Source organism: Dromiciops gliroides, chromosome 4, assembly GCF_019393635.1.
Source record: "Dromiciops gliroides isolate mDroGli1 chromosome 4, mDroGli1.pri, whole genome shotgun sequence".
Taxonomy (NCBI): domain Eukaryota; kingdom Metazoa; phylum Chordata; class Mammalia; order Microbiotheria; family Microbiotheriidae; genus Dromiciops; species Dromiciops gliroides.
Genome location: NC_057864.1, coordinates 397303468 through 397311708, shown reverse-complemented (window position 1 = coordinate 397311708; position 8241 = coordinate 397303468). Strand labels below are relative to the sequence as shown.

Genomic DNA, 8241 nt, shown 5'->3' with positions numbered 1-8241 from the left:
GACTTTTCTGGACTATAAATAACTCCTGTGTAGAGATGAGCTCTTCCTTGATTCTTCTAGGGAAGAGATGATCACTGTTTTCTTACATTAAAAGGGTCATTAGAGACTAGTTTAGATCAGTCCCAGAGGGCAGAACTAGGAGCAATGCATGGAAACTTCAGGGAGGCAGATCTTTGACTTAAGAGGAAAATCTTTCTAACAACTATAGCTTTTCAAAATGTGGAATAGGTTGTCTCAGGAGATAGTGAGTTCCCCTATTCCTGAGATCTTCAAGCAAGGTTGAATGATCACTTGTCAGGGATATTGTAGAGGCAATTCATACTTCAAGTAGACACTTAACTATTTAATCAACAGATGGTACTCCTAGCCACTAACCTGACTTGATGGGATGGAGTAGATGGCAGATGAGGTTTCTTTGAATTTCCAAATTCTGCTATTCTGTGATATTCAACAATGAGGATCTGGCATTGGGAATTTCCATGCACACACTAATGTTTATGGCCTGACACCCCACTAAGCAGAAAAGAGCCAAACACTCTATGATTCTTCCTCTTAGCTATGAATCTCTTTGAATGCTAACTCCCTTTCCAGGCATGGGTATGGATTATTGTTGATTTATCCAATAAAACTCAGATCTCGGTGCCCCACCTTTGGTAAACTCTGTATCTTCTCTTACTTGGCTACACTTCACTGGACCTCATGTTGTTTTCCCTCTGTACTCAAAGAGGACGAATGACATCCTGATGCTAGCATCAAAGTATGATACGTTTGACTGTGGCTGATAGTCCAGTACAAGCTCAGAAGGTTCTACCACAGGTTGGGCACAAATAGACCATCTGAACATTGGGAATGGAGATGTGTCTAGATTTGCACATTTCATGTTTCCTTTGTGCTACTGTGATTCCGCTTTGCTCATAGAGCACAATACCTTCTTTGATGTGGGGCATGCCATGATGGGTCGTCCTGTGCTGTCATCTCCCATGCCTCCTAATTGATGCTAAAGTGCTCATTTTGGTCTGACAAGCAACACCAAGAAAACAGAGGTTCTCTACCAACCATCACCACGTCATCCATATGCAGAACCTTTGGTTATAGCATATGGAGAAGATTCTAATGCTGTGGATAAATTCACTTACCTTGGCAGCGTACTTTCCATGGATGTCCACATAGATGATGAGGTGGACATGTGTTTTGCCAGAACGAGCTCAGCACTTGGGAGGTTCCAGAAGAAAGCGTGGGAGAAAAGAGGTATAGAGCTGCCTACCCAACTGAAGGTCTACAGAACGATTGTCCTGACTTCATCACTGTATGCCTGTGAAACCTGGACCATCTACTAGCCCCATTCCAGGAAATTGAACTGCTTCCATGTGAATTGTCTTGGGAAAATTCTGAAGATCACCTGGCAAGATAAGGTACTGAGGTCCTCTCCCAAGCTGAACTACCAAGCATTCAGATTACTGCAGAAAATACAACTCTGATGGTCTGGACACATAGCCTTAATGCCAAACATGTTTACCTAAAAGACTTTTAAGGAGAACTTGCACAAGACAAGCATTCATATGGAGGTCAGAAGAAGCATACAAGGACACTCTTGAGGACCTCCTGTAGTAATTGCATAATAGAGTTATCCCCCATAGAAACAAATCATACCCAATTCTATATACCATTGTTTTCCTCTTGGCATTCAATAAATAAGAGCAATAAATAATACACAATAAAAATATACCTCTGTGCTCTATTTCTGTAGCTTTCCCCAGGCAACCCCTGATAGATCTGGGCCAAGTAGTTCTCTCTGTCTTTTTTTTTTTTTGGTGATGCAATTGGGGTTAAGTGACTTGCCCAAGGTCACACAGCTAGTCAGTGTCAAGTGTCTGAGGCTGGATTTGAACTCAGGTCCTCCTGACTCCAGGACCAGTGTTCTATACACTGTGCCACCTAACTGCCCCTGGGCCAAGTAGTTCTAGAAGACACTGGTGAATTTGTTTGGTGTTCCATGGCCACTACTCTGAGTAGGAAAAAGAATACAGAGCATACAATAGTTTGCAACTTATGTTCAACTCCTAACTCCAGTGGGGCAAATCATCAGATGAAGACTCTTGACCTTTGGACTTCATCCCTCCTTCAGTACATGCATAGTGTTAACTCATACTCCTATGCATATTGGAACTCTAGAAGACTGGTGCTTTTATATTTGATGTCTTATAACTGGCAGAGAGCCCTGACTGCTTCTCCTTCTCATAGAACAAGAAAATCCAAGTCAATCATGGAATAATAAGGCAGCTAAGTGGTACAGTGGATAGAATGCTAGGCTTGGAGCCCCAAAGACAAGAGTTCAAATCCAGCCTCAGGCATTTACTAGCTGTGTGACTTTGGCTAAGTCACTTAACCTCTCTTGGCCTCAGTTTCCCCATCTGTAAAATGTAAATCATAATAGCACCTATCTCACAGTGTTGTTGGGAGGATCAAATGAGATAGAATTTGTTAAAGTGCTTAACATAGTGTATGGCCCACATCAAGTACTATATCAATACTAACTATTATTATTGTGGTTACTGTAATTCTTTTTTTTTTTTCCTGTTTGTCAAATCTTTATTGGGTAACTGGGGCAAGGCAGGCAGAGTCCAGTCTAGTCTTTCTTGGCAGCCTCCTTCCTCATGGCAGCCAGGACATTGCTGAGCTCCTCTTTCTTCCTCTTGGCTCAGATGTGAGTTCCCAACCTTTTTTTGATGAACTTTAGGGCTCACTTATCCTTGGAGACCTTTAACAATTTCATGGCCTGTCTTTCATAAGGGGCAAACCCACACACCTCCCGGATCATATCTTGCACAAACTTGGTGTGTTTGGTCAGGCGCCCATGACAGTGGCAGTGTCACGGCTTCTAAATATTCTTGGTAACTTTGTGGCCCTTGTTGAGGCCCATGGCCATGGGGTAGCGGATGGCCATGCCTGTGGTTCAATTGTAGCCTCAAGGGCAGCCACAACAGAAGGAAGGAAAGAGCACTGAACTCTGGGATATCTACTGTAATTCTTACCATCATTGATATTCTCTTTGGAAACACTTGAATGTTTACCATTTTATGTTCTTAAGCCCTTCTTAAGGCCTTCCATTCAAGCTTCAGCTGGCCCAGAATTATGTCCCATTTCCTCTCATTCTATCAGTCCTTGGATTTCCATGTTGCCTTTGTTTTCTCACCACTTCCATTAGCATACTGGTTCTTTAGCTCACCTTCTAATCATCAGTCAACTGCTCTTCTCCTAAAGTTCAGAGGGAAGAGGGTAGAGTGAGGTTGTTACAACTAAATGACTTCTGACACCTCTTCCAACTCCATGACTCTATGCTAATGTCTCTCAAATAATTTTTGGCAGGCATATAAATGGAAATGCTTCAGTGACTGCAACATTTTCATGGAATCATAAATTTAGATTTAGATTTAGAGCCGGAAGGGACCTCAGAAGTAGTTTAGTCTAACAATCTTAATTTTACAGATGAGCAAACTGAGACCTCAGAGAGATGAAGTGTCTTGCCCAAAGACATACAAGGGAATAAGCAGCAAAACCTGAATGTGAACTCAGTTGCTCTAATACAGGATCTAATACTCTTTCCACATTATTGTTGCCTTAGTTTAGCAGAATTTTTCATTGTCTAAAGCCAAAGCTGACCCTGAGTCACCTTTGATTTTCGATCCTATCGTTTCCTTGTAGTTCAGAAATGGGGTGGGAGGGTGGGGATGATGTTGAGAAAGATTCCAGTCCTTTTAATTGTAGCCCTGGGCAGAAGTGTGTTCCTCCCACCCCACGCAGAGAATGGTCCCTGCCTCTGTCTTACACTTATTATCATAAATCATCAAAATTATCTTTCATATTTATATGGCACTTAAAAGTTTTAAAGTGTTTTCTATATACTAGTTCATTTGAACCTCACAACAACCTTATGAGGTAGGTGTCACAGGCAATATTGTTCCTATTTAAGATACAGATAGGTTCAGAAAGATGAATTTTCAGAAAATTACTGTTAGGTCCTGGCTGCTGTATTGTTCAAATCCAACCTTGCTTTCATCTTTTCCATGTTTTACGAAATCTGCATAGTGCAGAGTACTGCTGGCCTCACAGAGCTCAATAATGATTTGTCCTTAATGAGGAGGCTATGTGACCTTGGACAGTCAGTTAACATGACTCAATATATCTATTTGTAGAATGTGGGGAGGGGCTAGTAAGATTCAATTCACTCTGACCTAATGAATTGACTAATAAATTGGTATTTGCTAAAAGCCTCACATTAGGTAAGAAGCAACATGCAAGGTAAATGGGCAAACTATATTTGTAGTGATAATTTGGGTACCCAGAGCAGAGCTGTTGCAGTCCTTTGTTTTTGAAGAGGACCAATGACATCATGAGGTGATGTCTTCATATGTATGTGAAGTGAATTGGATTTAAGAGAGGCAGAATTGCAAGAAGTCCTCAGCCTCACTCTCTCTTCCAGAGCCATCCAAGTCCAGTGGATGGACAAAATTCAATTGGATGACCTTGACCTTTTAGGTCCCTAATTTTTTGGGGGATGGGGGTGAGGCAATTGGGGTTAAGTGACTTGCCCAAGGTCACACAGCTAGTAAGTGTCAAGGGTCTGAGGCCTGATTTGAATTCAGGTCCTCCTGACTCCAGGGCTGGTGCTCTATCAACTGCGCCACTTAGCTGCCTCTCTGAATTTGGTTTTGTTGTTTAGTCTTTTCAGTCATGTCCAACTTTTTGTCATCCCATTTTGTGGTTTTCATTGCAAAGATACTGGAGTGGTTTACCATTTCCTTCTCCACCTCCTTTTACAGATGAGAAAACTGAGCTAAACAGAGTTAAGTGACCTGCCCAGGGTCACTCAGCTAGTAAGTATCTGAGGATGGATTTGAACTCATGAAGATGAGTCTTTCTGATTCCAAGCCTGGCAATCTTATCCACTATGCTAAGTAGCTGCCCTGTATTTAACTATTTTGTACTTATTCACTAGATATATTTCTACATGTACATATTGTCTTCCTCATTAGAATTGAAGCTCCTAGCTGTGTGATCCTGGGGAAGTCACTTAACTCTCATCATCTCCCCCCCCCCAAAAAAAATTGAAACTCTTTGAAAGTAGGAATTTGTTTCTTTTATTTTCTTTTTTGGACTCATATCCCTAGCACCTGACACAGTGCTTAGCAAATTATAGGCATTTAATAAATGCTTGCTTACTTGATAGATTTTTGTTTCTATCCTCAGCACTTAGCACAATTTCTGGCAAATAATATATGCTATAAATAAATGTTTGTTGATTGATTGATAATGTAAGTAAAGTACTTTGCAAACTTTAAAACACCATATAAATGACTCATATTATTAATAATTAAAATAATTAATATTACTTCCAGAAGCTGCCCATTCTACTTCCAAATAACTCTTATTTAGGGGAGTTCTTCTTGACATGGAATGCGTTGATTTGTATTATTTTATTATTCTTTTTATTATTATTAATAATAATAACTACTACTATGCTACTATTACTTTTACTTCTACTACCACTACTACTATCTCCACTGTCCCCACCACCACCTCTTGAAACAACCCATTTCACTTTCAGATAGCTTTCATTTTAAGGGAGGTTTTCCTGACATAAAATGAAAGTCTGATTTATATTTCTTTGAAGTATGGCATGATTTTAACAGGTCAAAATGGGTGCAGTCATGGAGGAGAGCATCTTATGTAGCAGTAATAATCACTGAGCAAAAGCAGGATAGTTAAAAAAACACAAGGTATATTTGTGAGAGAGTAACCAGTAGAGTTAAAGTGAACTCTTCCTAGGGGGGCTTAGTAAAAGAAAAATAGCAAAAGGTCATTTGTCAAAAGGTAGGTCTGAATATGTAAACATTAAAAAAAAAAAGCAGATTGTTGAGGACCTTAAATCTAGGCACAAAAGGGACAAGTGTGGAAGTACCCATGGTCTCCTTAATGGGAGTCCAATGGAGTGCCTCCAATTAAGAGAACATGATGGGGGTTTGTGCTATAGCAGAAGGGACTAAGATCAAGGTCATATATGTTCTTTTAGCTAGGGGCCAAAAGACGTCAGGGGACCCTTTCATTGGTCCCTGGTGTGGGTGATTCTATGCCTATGGCCTCACAGGCAAGAGGTGCTATATGACCATTTCTCCCCAGGTTTTTCCTAAGGGATCTACCAGCCTACTCTGGGTAAGAGAGGACAGGAATGAACCCCTGGAGGCTGCTATTTTCTGAATCTCTTCATGGGGTTTTGTTGGTACTAGCCTGTCTTCCATTACTGGGGAGCAGATGCTAGCTAAGTCTTCTCTCCTTCCTTTCTTTTTCCTTGATCCCTCAGTTAGCAGTAATCTTCCCCACCCCCAACCTTTCTTGCTCTTGTTTTGCTCCTCTCCTGTCTTTATAATAGCACACATATAAACATGCTCAGTTTCCCCGCCCCTCCCCCACCCACTATGTAATACAAAGAATGCTGTTGTCAGTTCAGATAAGAGCACCGGCTGGATAGGAGGGCTATATTTTTCAGTCCTGGCAAACACGATCATAAGTTCAGTTTATTAATATTGCAACAGTTGCACTAAATGAGATCACTTGGCTAACAAAACATTTATCAACAAAACGCTGCCACCTACTGAAGTTTTGCAAACAGCCCAGATGATTGGAGAAGATCACAAATTCACTCTGTCACAAACTTATGGTCTTTTCTGAGACGGCTCTTGAGGAGAAAAAAAAAAAAAAAGAAAGAATGATAACCGGCAAAAACAGGCAAGACATCTCTTTCATGCAGTCTGTTCAGAGAGTGTCAGGGTAAATCCTGCCAAACAGCGTCCACACGGGGGAAGCAAGTTTGGGGCTCTTGGCGTTTGGTTTATTATGGGATTTTCAAACCGTGGCTGGGGAATGCTTGAGAACAACTGCTAGAGATAGCTGTTGTCTATTACGAGCACATTCTTTACAAATTGATTGTCAGCCCAGCTATTCAAACCATAGCGAAGTCACATAAAAAAATCTACGAGGTTGTTATTTTCCTTTCCCGGGAAGTAAATATATTTTACACATACACAAATGAAAATTACGGTGATGATAATAGATATTTTCTCTGCGTGTGTGTTTGGTTTTTGACGTTCCCTTGTATCTCGAGGGGTCCACGCAGTTGAAATCCCTGTACAAACTTGAGAGTACTACATAAGTTCAGACTGCTCTTCTGTGAAACGTGGCTTGTACCTCTCCTGAGCGACAATGGGGAGGTTAAGAAAAAGAGCATAGGGGCTGCTAGGTGGCACAGTGGATAGAGCACCAGCCCTGGATTCAGGAGGACCTGAGTTCAAATTCTGCCTCAGACACTTAACACTTACTAGCTGTGTGACCCTGGGCAAGTCACTTAACCCCAATTGCCCCACAAAAAAAAAAAGAAAAGAAAAAGAGCATAAGTTCTAAAGCACATAGTCATTTACTCATTACTGAGACACTCTCTTTCAAAACTCTTTTTTAAGTATGGACCCTGTGATTTTTTCAGTGTGGGGAGCATCTGGTTTTGAAAACTCCTTCCATCAATTATCTAAATTAGAGTCTTAGAGTTACCTGGGGGCACTGAGAGATTAGGTGACTTGCCAGCCCAGGATCACAGAACAAGAGTGTCCAAGGCCAGAGTGGAACACAGGTATTTATGACTCCATAGATGGCTCTTTAGCCACTATGTATTTGTAAGGCACTTGCTATGTGTCAAGCTTATATGTATATGTGTATGTATATGCATGCACATATGTGTACCTGTATATATGCATGTATACATATGTACATATGAATGTGTCATGTGTATGATTATATAGGAATATACCTAGTAATATATAAAACATATAACTATATTAGACAACATATCTCTATTTCTCATTTATCTTCATCATCTATCTATATGATCTATTTCTAATCTCTGTCACCTATCTATATTTATTAGCTATCACTATCATCTTTCTGTCTTATCTAAATGTCTATCTATCATTTATCTATCTATATCTATCCATCTGTCTGTCTATCATCATCTATCATCCATCTATCTATCTATCTATCTATCTATCTATCTATCTATCTATCTATCTATCTATCTATCTATCTATCTATCTATCTATCTATCTATCTATCTATCTCATCTGCCTGTATACTGAAATTTTGATAATGTTAAATGCCAAAACTGAGAGTGGTTTTGGTAGCTGCAACATGTCACTC

General features: G+C 40.3%; 1 pseudogene; it reads right to left on the bottom strand.

The window, feature by feature from the left end:
• Positions 1–2626: 2626 nt before the first annotated feature.
• LOC122756248 lies at positions 2627–2944 on the bottom strand (annotated as a pseudogene).
• Positions 2945–8241: the final 5297 nt, after the last annotated feature.